General features: G+C 31.8%; 1 protein-coding gene and 1 long non-coding RNA gene across 2 annotated transcripts in view; one reads left to right on the top strand and one right to left on the bottom strand.

Annotated features, from left to right (window-relative positions):
• The window catches only part of LOC106686053 (sodium-coupled monocarboxylate transporter 2), a 38,696-nt gene extending 27,776 nt beyond the window's left edge, over positions 1 to 10,920 (bottom strand). Inside the window, exon 1 of the mRNA XM_014429160.3 lies at positions 10,815 to 10,920. The gene's annotated coding sequence lies outside the window, so the exon portion shown is untranslated. The remainder of the gene's footprint in view (positions 1 to 10,814) is intronic.
• Positions 1 to 10,949, top strand: part of LOC106686054 (uncharacterized) — a 20,889-nt gene extending 9,940 nt beyond the window's left edge. Inside the window, exon 3 of the long non-coding RNA XR_001343944.2 lies at positions 10,756 to 10,949. This is a non-coding gene — a long non-coding RNA (uncharacterized lncRNA). The remainder of the gene's footprint in view (positions 1 to 10,755) is intronic.
• The last annotated feature ends 892 nt before the right edge of the window (positions 10,950 to 11,841 follow it).

Below are 11,841 nucleotides of genomic sequence, written 5' to 3'. Positions count from 1 at the left end.
GTGATAACGTTTATTTTAGTATTTTTAAATTATACAATATCGCTAATATTCGATATGATATCATCAATAAGAGTATACATATATATATAGATATATATTATGCAAGCACATTATATTAAATTGCTACAAATAAAACTACTTTTGTACAATGTGAGTTTAATTTGGTTCCAAGGTGGATTTTTCCCTGAATCATTCAAATTGATAGTTAATAATTCAAAAAAGAATCACACCAAAAATATAAACAACAATATAAAGATATTATTGTTATATTATAAAAATATAAACAGGTATGACAGTCCAATTACAGAGAAAAAAGTAGAATCTAAAAATAAGAATAGTAAATTACTAGTCTCTGAAAGGGCAGGTATAAAATTACTATTATAATTGAATATTAGACCAGATATTGGACAAATATCTGAAACGATGCCCAACAATTAAAATGGGAAGTAAGAAATAGTGAGGTTTTTTGAGAGTTGAGAAAGAAATGCAAAATATTGAACCTTTAGACACAAATTAAATAATGAAGAGTAATTTTTTTTTTATGCATAAGAGCCAATAAGATTTTTTTTTAATGAAATTTAAAAATTCAAATCATATTTCATTTAATACTTTTGATGTAAAGTAGACTAGAAGACATGCAGCGAACGTAAAAATAAAAAAAACTGTTCACAACTATTAAAAACATTCTGGGGTACGTTCCTTTAGTGCAGACACATCCTCAATTTCAATATTGGTAAGTAGTTAAATAATATTCATTACATAATTACTTCCAAGTTCATTTACTATCACTGTTATAACACTTCATTCTAAAACGGAGATCACAGATAATTGCACTGATAGTGGGTCAAGTCCTTAAGCTGATCCAGACACATCTGGCTAAGTCTGATCTATGGGTCGATCCCAATCCTATTAATTGAGAAATATTAAGGCTATTGGCATGGTTCTAAAATTCGTATTAAGATATGTTCTGGCTAGAGAATTTTACTGATATTCATGCGAACATATTCAATGTTTTAAAATTATTCTAGTAATTACTATAGTAGATTACTATGATTTAATGTAGAAGCATTTTATTTATTATTTTATGTAAATGTTGGAAGGAAATTGTAAAAATAGTTGAGAATAAAATAAATAAGTTGTAAAGTTTAACAACATAATAATTCATACGTATATATTTTTTTTTTAATATGGAAATTTATTATACTTTTTCTTCTTTTCAGTAACTAGATATATGGACTATAATTATATGATACTTCTCTGGTGTTCTTGTAGAATTCATTTTATTTAAGTGTGATGAATTAAATAGGTAAGCTTCAATTCACGCTAGGCAGAAATTAAAAATTAAAATCTAAAATTGATTTACTACTGGAAGATATTTTTAATTAGGAATATCTTTTTACTTTTACACATCTTAATTTTTATTTGATGTTACGTTCTAGAATATGGTTTCCATTAACAAACTTTAATCTTAGAAATGTTCAAGTGCATAAATGTATATTAGCGACAAAAACCATTATTCCTTATAAAAATAGTGAAGTGACCATATAATCCCTCAATTTATATAATGAAATAAATTTTTTTTTATATTCTGAGACAAATGTCCTAAAAGAATAAATACATGGTTCACACTTCATTATTAATTGGTTCGCAAATATACAAAATACAAAGTTGAGGTTTATAGGTTAAAATTGGAATTTATCGTGGTAATCAATGTTATGGGTATATACATCGGCCATACATCAAAGTATGATTATATAGAGTAGTTAAAGAAATAGGTTTTGTTTGATGGAAAATACGCAGGAGGATTGGCGAATAAAGATGGGAGGCGGTTCTATGAGGGAACGTACATCAGTTGGTTGTGTTCTAATTGTTTGAATATAATAAATGAGTGAATGAACGTAGAATAAGGAGATCAAGGATACAGCTAGGTTTTAAAGATATGGGAAAAAATACCAAGCAGGTATTGCCGTTGGGAAGTAGGATAAAGCCACTTGACATAAGAGCGCCAAGGAAACCGGATGCATCTTGTAAAAAAAATCAGAAGTCTTTCAGTCTCATCTCTAGCCCAGCAGACAGCCCTCCGTATACCAAGCAACCTTAAGCGAAATGAAAGAAAATGAGGGATGATACTAGGAGCTGACAGCATTCCGAGGAATGGAATTTAATAGTGTTTTCATTATGTCCCAATAAGAATGGTTAAGAAGTTAGTTCTATCTACTATATAAATAATTTTAGAATATTTATCATTCAGATATAAAATCTTTAATACATATAGATAGGTGTGGTTTGGTCAAATTTTAATTATAACACTACTACGTTTAGTCCTATTTTATTTATCATTACTTATAAAGATCATACAATGATTATTTATCAAATTTTATTTTGACTTCTAGTCATAGCTATATGACAGTAAATGATACATTTAAACGATTGAGAGCTAAACACCAAAGCTTTAAATGACAATTTTATAACATTTCCATGTTGGATAATATCTGAACAATAATTAAATTGAAACGAAATCTGTCTTAACTTCAAGAAGCTCATTATTTCTTTTTGATTGAACATGGATCATATAATTAACAAAGAATTATATAATTATATAAAATATCTAACAAAAACATTTTATATTACTTGACTTAATCACAATACTGATAGTTGATTCCTTAAAGTATACAAGCCCATTTATGAGAGAAACTGTAAAAAGAAATTAACATCGCAGCCAAAACAAAATTTGTATGCCATTTTGAGTAATTGAATAGTGATTTTTTACTAAATGGAGACGTAAAAACCCTGAAACTACTACAATTGAAAATAACTACGAAATTTCGCTTTGATTGTTCTTGAAATTTAGTTGTCAATTCTTCATAAAAAAAATAAATAAAATAAATGTGTAATTCTATAGTTGTATATTAATATTTTATTACGTAAAAGTATCAAATCCGCAGAGGGCCAATAAAGCAGACCGGAGTCGTCGGCAAGAACAATATCAGCATGATGTTGCACAATACAACTATTATAATAAAAGAAAAAAAGAAGTGCAAAATATCATGAATGCCGACGCTCTTAAGCAATGTCCCTTAAAGGTGGCTGAAATTGAGAGGAATTATAAGACCCTTTTGAAAGCGAAAATCTCCGTAAGTGTGTGGAGTATGAAGAACAGGCCCCGATGCCGAATTTGATCTCAGTAGAAACTGAATCAATAAAGAAAGCCATAAAATCTACTTCTTTAGATACATCGACGGGGCCGGATGGTGTTTTAATCCGCACGATAAAGTTCTTTAATATAGCCCATATAATTAAGAGACTTACGGAAATAATGCTGAAGGTGGCCTATGTACAAAACCACTTAGGCGGGGGTGCACGATTTTGATATATAAAGGCAAAGGAGATGCAAATAATATATCACCCTGAAGGCCGATTACGAAATATTCGATCGTGCGCCGAATTATTGCGAAGGTGCTTGACTATGAACTTAGGAAACAGGTCCTCTTCCACAGAAATCAAAGGGGTTTTATAAAGGGCCTTTCGGGAGTGCACGTCAACGCGAAGGATGAAAGGATGCAAAGCAGTAAGAAAAGTAATTGTGCGGTGGTATTTCTCGACGTTGTTGGTGCTTTTGACAATGTTGGCCATGATCATATTGTGAGCTCACTGAAGGCGAGGGGTGTGTCGCCGAATCTTAGAGATGTGATTCCAGCTCTCCTTACTACAAACAACATCAGTAGGTGCCCACACAACAAGCCAAATTAGAGTAAAGCGTGGAGTACCTCAAGGCGCCCCCTTGTCGTCTTCGCTATTCAACCTAGCCATAGACCATCTACACCACGACCTGTGTGAGCAAAACTTTGTAAGTAAATATGGATATAAGCTCAATAGTGACCAAGGTTGTGTGGTCCTCACAGCGTTCGCGGATGACCAGGGTGCGACAGGGTTGCTACGAAAAGAGTTATTGATAGCGTACAGAGGACGTTCAAAGAAATCGTTTTGGCATTGAATCCTCAAAAGAGTGTGGCCATCGTCATAAATAAAGGAGAGCTGGAATCAAGCTCGAAGCTCTTCCTCGAGAACGGAGATAGCATCCTAACAATGAAAAAAGGCGAAACTATAAAATATTTAGGATGCACATTCTCGGAAAAGCTACAGTTCAACGAGGATTCGGTGGCAAAGTTGAATAAGAATCTGGATAAGCTCGTCACCTCGTGCTTGCTTAAGCCTGAGTAGAAGGTCAACATTGTCAACCAATATGTGTTCCCGGGTCTTACATACCCTCTCCAAACTGCTCCCCTCACAAAGCTACGTCCTGAAATCCTGCATGGCATCGACACAATGATTCGCAGAAGTGTTAAAGCCATTATAGGGCTCCCTGCGAACAACTCCACGGCGATGTTGTATGCTCCGAGAAGGTACCGAGGTCTAGGATTGATCCGCTGCCAATGGGAGGCTCTCCTAGAACATTGGTCCATTGCTCAGCGGCTGTCAAGTGTACCCGATGCTCTTTTCCAGTCCACTTTGGATTGTTCAGCCGAGATTGCTGAATGTGCCGATAGATTGGGCTTTGATCAGGGGCATCGGAGTGTGAAAGCTCTACGACAGTCGCCACGTGAAAATGCGTTCGAGGAATGGGCTAATTGCAGGTGGCAGGACATTGGAGTACGCTATTTCAAAGAGACCCCGAGAGGAAATAAGTTTATATACGATAAACAAATACTTATGGGCTCTGAATGGTCCAATGCCCTGAAATTGAATATAAATTATGCACCCCTACGTGGAGTCCCAGGTGTCAGCGGACAAGATAGAGAAGTTGGGTCCCTCTGTCGCAAATGCAACAGAGAGCCGGAAACACCAGCACATGTGCTGGGGAAATGTCACAACAACTTCCTCCTCATAACACGCCAACATCATAGAGTGAAATACGAGTTAATGAATATCCTATAAGAAAGAGATTTTGCCTGCTTTGACGAGGTCTACTGTGTCGATACGGATGGATCCACAAGATATGCGGATACAGTTGTTTTTCCTAAGAAGGGGAAGTTTGCAATCATTCTGGATCCCACCGTGAGATATTAAAATAACGACCTTGACCAGGCAAATAAAGTAGATAGGGAAAAGAAGGAAATCTACGATAATTGCATCCCTTTCCTCAAGGAGAAGTTCCATGTGGGCTTCGGAGAACGAGACTTCTACGTGAGAGACCTCTGGTTCGGAGCCCGGGAAAGAGGAGTTCAGGGTCGATGTCCAGGACGTGGCTAGGTTGACAGAGAATATATTACTTGACTCCCTGGGAATCATCCACCACCACATGCATGGAAATTAATGAGTAGGGGAGTTATCTAGAGGAGGGATGGCATGCATCCATTGTATATCTTATTTGTTGTTTTATTTATTACTTTATTATTTTTAATATTCTAATATTTGTTATATAGGGGAATTTGTTGATCAAATGAAATAAGGGTTGTGAAATGGAAGGGAAAGAAAAAAGGAATAAATTGAATAACTTGTATTTAGTTTGTAGACTGGTATTAATTGTAAAATAAAACTGTGGAAAAAAAAATGTTATCTTTCTATTATATTATATCATCACAATTTATATATGTAATTTATATATGTCGGATCACTGATTAATTAGTATGCTGTGTAATGTTGCAACCCGATGTATTTAGGCAGCAGGAATGAATAAAGCTAATTCCCAAGTTGTGAACACGATTTTTGTCTTTTTCAAATCCTTTCATTTACGAAATTTCAACCGTATTTTATTCGGTATATAATTAAACAAGTTTGATACTACCGAAATTATTAATTTATTTGTTTTTGCCAAATTACGGAACTTATCATCAATAGGTTCAAAAAGTAACGGCAATTTTTTTTTTTTATCAGAACTATATTTTAAGTGTTAAAGACCGACTAAAAAATAACGTTGGTCAGAAACTAAGCGAAAAGTAAAATACACATAGCAATAACCTCGTATTTGAGATAGGATTCCGTAATGCGAAATTATCTTAATAACGTCGGAACGTTCCTTTCTAATTTCAACTTGCCCTTGGTTGTATTTTATATCCAAGATCTATAAGAAAAGCCATTATCTAGGAAATATATTACTTTGTGAGGAACAGATGAATAATGGAAATATGCAAAAAGGAACAGAAGCATTCAGAGGGGATGGATTCAAGATCAGGCTAGATTATGCAACTGTTTCTTTGAAAAAAAGGCACACAAATTATGGATTATAGGAATTATGTACGAAATAATATTAAAAAAATAATTACGTAATTATTTACCAAACACTTAGAATTTCCTTAGTACGGGTTCTAGCTTTAAATAAGAATATATTTTAGAATATTTAATTAATGTATTCTCAGCTAGATATTTAGTTTTAAATTATAATAAAAATACAATATCTAGTGTCTTCACACACACACACACACACACCGGTAAGTCCAACATAAACATTGTTTTATGTACCTAGCTGTTTGATTATGATGTTCTATAACAGTAAAGATTTTATGTATCAGTGATTAAAACAGTGTCTTAAAAAAAAAAGTTAAACAATCTATTTCTGGTAGTTGTAAAAAATGTATTTTTGGAATTTTTGGAAAACATTAATAAAAGTTGAACGGTTATACCATGTGTATCTGCACAAACTTTTGAAAAGGTTGGCCGTATCTTTGATTATATTGGTCGGATATATTTGTATTTTTCTGGCGGTTGCAAGAATTTTACACCCACAGAATCCTATATTACCCCATCAGCAGCTACCAAATGAACAGAAATGTCCAAATAAGGAGAAGATACTACAAGGTGGAGAGAACGGTAGAAAAAGGCTTTCCATAAGTCTCCGCTTGGGTAAATATTCTATTCGGTGCTATAATTCGATTATTTGCTGGAGGAACTCAATAACTGAGGATTCTGAGCTATGGTCTATGTCAACTATCAAACAGTCATCGTTGCCTTAGATAACAATGCCAGACCAAAGATGCCTCAGTCTTGTAGCAGAGTGGCACGAAAGAACGAAATTGAGCATGGCCCTATTTTAAAAGGCATGTTGCTGGGTATCCATAAGAACTTTCTCTACACCTTTCTTGTGAAGCCAAAACCTTACGCAACATCTAGAAACGAAACTGGCCATAACACAAATTCTGACGCTTAAGTTCACCAGAAAGTAAACCCTATGAGTGCCCAATGAGACGTTGAAAGTGCAGACCGGAGTGATACACCTGAAGCCTCTACTCAAAGAGGATACTTTATTCTGTGAAGAATCAGAGGCTAGAGACGATACTGAAGTTCCCCGTCGGTGAATAGGTACCCACCATAGAAGGAAGTCATCATGGAGGATTTTCATGAAATAGATTGTGGTGAAAGAGTCCACATTGAGGAAATTCTTCCCCAGCATTCAATCGAGACGGAAGGCAAAATGGTCACTCTTATGGTTTATTATGTATTGCAGATATTGAAAAGATACAAAGGATTCCAGGGCTAACTATCCCACAGTGGGAAATTGGCCACTGGTACCACATGTGGAGAACCTAAAACCGCTTGAGCTGGATGGGCACCGATCCGGGTTGTAAGGAAAATCGATATTTACACCCTCGTCGAGGCAGACTTCCCGCGTCTGACGAAGGAGGAAATTATACTCCTTCTTCCAGGAACTCATCTAAGGTTGTGGGCCTCTTCACTCTAAGAAGCCTGACCACAAGAGATGGGCAAGTCACCATCACTAAATTGTTAAATACTTCAACTTCTCGTAAGAATTCGGCATCATTGATGCGTAGCTTAATTGAGACTTCATCTTCATAAAATATATTTTAATCACGCCTAATCAATGAAACACCCATAAGAAAGATGGACTGTTTTAGAAAATTGGATTCTAAAGCGATTTGGTTTGATAGGTTTTTTTTTTTTCAAAAATAAGGAAATTTATTGAGTTCTTCTTTACATAACTGATGATTCATTTGACTTAATTAACACTTGATCGTTAGTTCTTATTTTAAAAGCTACTCAATTATACTCTAGAGGACGAAAGGCATCCGTTTCTACACCTAAACTCGCAAATAGAACCTGTAACTGCACGATCCGTTAATAGAAATGCCACAGCCATTTCCGATTGAAAAGAGTTTAAACATTTGAGATAAAATTAATTATCAATTAAGTTTAGAAAACGTATCATAGTCATTAGGACTTTGCTCTAATATTTTTATATTTGTTACCTAATTTTTCCTTTCTGTTGATCGTATTCACTATCAGCAGCTCTGTCTCAGGAAAAAAAAGATTTGAAAAATAAATTAATTGATGCTACCACCAATATGGTCAAAATTTAACCCATTTTTGAAAAATAAATGTACTAGATTAATCAGAGGAAAATTTATATAAAAAAAATACATTTTGGTTATTTTTAAAATTTACAAATTCGTCTACGGCTGAAAAATTAATTTCCAAATAAAACTGAGATATGAACAAATTTTCATAAGATTGACATGAAGAATCATTTGAACATAATGGTAGTTAAGAAAGAAAATACCAAACATTGCTAGACGATTTTGTCTTTTGTTTATACTTTATTTCAATCCATAATCCATTATCATAAAATCGAATTTTCATTACTAATAAGACTAACAATTGTTTCTACTAATCTTTGCTAACATTAAACACGTAATAAAAAAGGTGTGTGTTTCTAATCCGTTTCGAGCCTTTGCTACATTGCAAACAACAGTTCCTCAGGATGCTGTAAAAAGCACTATTTTTTTTTTTTAAGTAATTATTTTTTATTTGATAATTCGTCAATATTGCAATGAAATATCAATTAATTTTGTTAATTCTCGAATACATTTATTGTTGCACTGCTGTTTTATAATACAGTTAAAAAATTTTAATATTTTTTTAGGTTTTTCCTAATGCACTGATTAATTATTTCTTTTGTGTTTATGTGAATCTCCTTAAGTGTTATTTTAAATTTTTTTTCAAAGAAAAAAACAAACGAATGCACAAATATACCACACCATCTAATTTCTCAATGCAATAAATTAGATACTGTTCATCATTGAGAAAAGTTTACTGCTAAAAGCCCGCATGATTAAGAATTTGTGTTGACAATACAATGCAATTTTGCTGTTGTGTGATATTGACCTTTATGTATATAGTGATTTTTAATTTTTCTACACGTATATTCAACATATATGCTACATAATTTTTCAGATATATCAAGAAAACAAATTATTGTTGTTTCTTTTTTTAGTGGGATTAATATTTAAAATTATTAACAATCAATCAGACAGATCCAAGAAAAAACTCAATGATTACATTAAATCCACTTTGTACAAAAATAAAATTATTTAAGAATATAATTTTTTGATTTTTATATTTAACTACTTTTTTTTTACACGTATATGTATTTTTAAGATTTTAGTAATGTTTTGGCCTTTTTAAATTTGATCATTTTCAAACCTTTTTTCTACTTTTATAATCCAGATACATTATTAAAATTTCAATAAATTTTTTGAGGTTAAAAACTTCCAAAAATTGAATATGTTTTATCCTATATTTCCTTTTTTGTTAAAAAACGTTTCGGGATATTCATATATAGGTATATATTCATGTACCTTAATAAACCTCATTTTTGTCAAACTTTTAATTTCACTAAGGAAATCATGTCATCTACTGACATAATAACATCAGATATGATTTCCTTAGTGGAATTAAACGTTTGACAAAAATGTGGTTTATTAAGGTACATGAATATGGTACTATAGTCCCGAAACGTTATATAACAAAAAAGGAAATATAGGATAAAATATATTCAATTTTTGGATGTTTTTACCCCCAAAAAATTATTTAAATTGATTTACCAGACTTTCTAAAAAGAAAATCAAAAATTTATTAAAATTATTCTGCTTCCTTACTTTAAATTACACTGCTCCAATGAAGTTTCAGTTGACACTTGTATGGCTTTTTTTTTTTTTTTAGTGAATTAGGACTACAATTCAGTGAATTGTGAATCAAATGTATTGTGAATAAAATACAAATTTTAATTAAATTTAGCATTAACCTTATCCACGACACGGAGAAATGGGTGTCATTGTTTTTTTGAATTTCTAAATTCCCCTACTATCTTAAGGATCAGTATAAGACAAACAACCGATAGTTTAAATCCTTATCTAACATGTGGTACAACAGTTGTGAGATGAAACTCCTGCTAAATTAAAAAAATAAAAATTAAGTTAAAGTTAATTGATTTCAAGGTGATTCAAAATTCACAACTTTGTTATACAAAATATTTTCCTTATTTTTTATTCCTAAAAAAAAATTCCACGGATGCCAAACTCTGTTTAAAACAAAGTAAAAAGAGTAAATTAGTAAGGAAACACATTTTTATAAAATCTATGTAACTGAAGCGATACCATATATTTTTGAAATAGTTTTTATTTCAACCAAAAAATGAGAAAGATAACAAAAAATAAATTTTGTTTTTAATCTCTAGTTACTAAAACGAAGGTGAAGGACATGCTTTTGAATATTTTTTTTATACTTGTGAATTAGATATTTTATAATTTTCATAAAAAATGTTAAACTATTACTCAGTATATTTTTGTATATAAATAAAATCAGTTAAGAAGAAAATTAACCTACAAATCAAAACATTATTTAGTTATTATGAAGTATTTATTTTGATCATATTTAAAATTTCCTTTACATGCTTGGAAAATATATATATATTTCCAAATATCCCATACCAGCTTGCCATTATGTCAATAATTTCTTTTGTAGAAGCTGTCAATGTTTTGAAATCTTAAAGCTTTCGATTGAAGAAAATGTTATAAACTCACCGAAGAACTCTTAGATATCCAGAGAGACTGAGGTGCCGAAGTTATCGCTGCCTAGGGACTACGATGCCTGGTGGTGCCCTGGAGTATTGTGAATAGAGTGGATGGTCCACGCTGGGTAGTAGATCTTCAAGGCAACCCCCACTTCGCAGTGCAGGAAGGGTGTACATCGCTCACAATAGCTCAATTAGCTGTGATATATGTCTCTCTCATATTTTAGGCAATTTTTAGTGTTATTGAAAGCTGAGTGTTGATTATTCTGTTGGTATAAAGAAAAAATAATAATTAATTTTCCAATATTTTATTCTTTTTGAATTTCGGTTAATTATTTTATAAGGTATTTTTTTTAGGATTTTCGCAAATACATTTAATTGATTAATACACTTAATTGGTTGATTTTATTTAGTTGTTCATAAAAAAAAATTATTAGTAACGATTTTTTGGACAAAATATTAATTTAAAGGCAAGTGTTAATATATGGGGAAAAAAAATTTGAAAAGGTAATATTGTGTATGTATACATATATACGTATTCCTTCAAAATTTGAGGATTTACTGATTTACGTTCAAGCTCTGTAGAATTCAAAAATCGAATTTAAAAAAATCAGTAAGACCATCGTCTTCTTTATTAGATTTTCTTTACTATTATGATTATTATATTTTATTTGGCACCCAAAAGCTTATTTAACCTATGATTATTCCTGAATCTTCGATTACGATCCACTGAATTTCCAATTTATATAGAATTTAATTTCTTGTTCGAGACTGGTTTATTTTACAATTATAATAAAAAATATTAACATAGTTTCAACATTCTTTTACAACTCCAACGTTTCGGCCATTCTAACCATTCGTAAGGATATCTTAAATAAAATATAACAGCTTCAAATAAGGTTATTAAAAGAAAAAAGGTTGTTCTTATTTTGTCAAAAATAAAACTTAGTCCTTTTAACCTATTTTTATCTAAAATTTTACTTGTTATATATTTTTTTTCTATTTGCAAGATAAAAATAGGTTGAAAGGCCTAAGTT

Source organism: Halyomorpha halys, unplaced genomic scaffold, assembly GCF_000696795.3.
Source record: "Halyomorpha halys isolate HHAL.00 unplaced genomic scaffold, Hhal_1.1 Scaffold769.1, whole genome shotgun sequence".
Taxonomy (NCBI): Eukaryota; Metazoa; Arthropoda; class Insecta; order Hemiptera; family Pentatomidae; genus Halyomorpha; species Halyomorpha halys.
The sequence above is the reverse complement of the archived record's forward strand: the minus strand, read 5'-3'. Positions and strand labels throughout refer to the sequence as shown.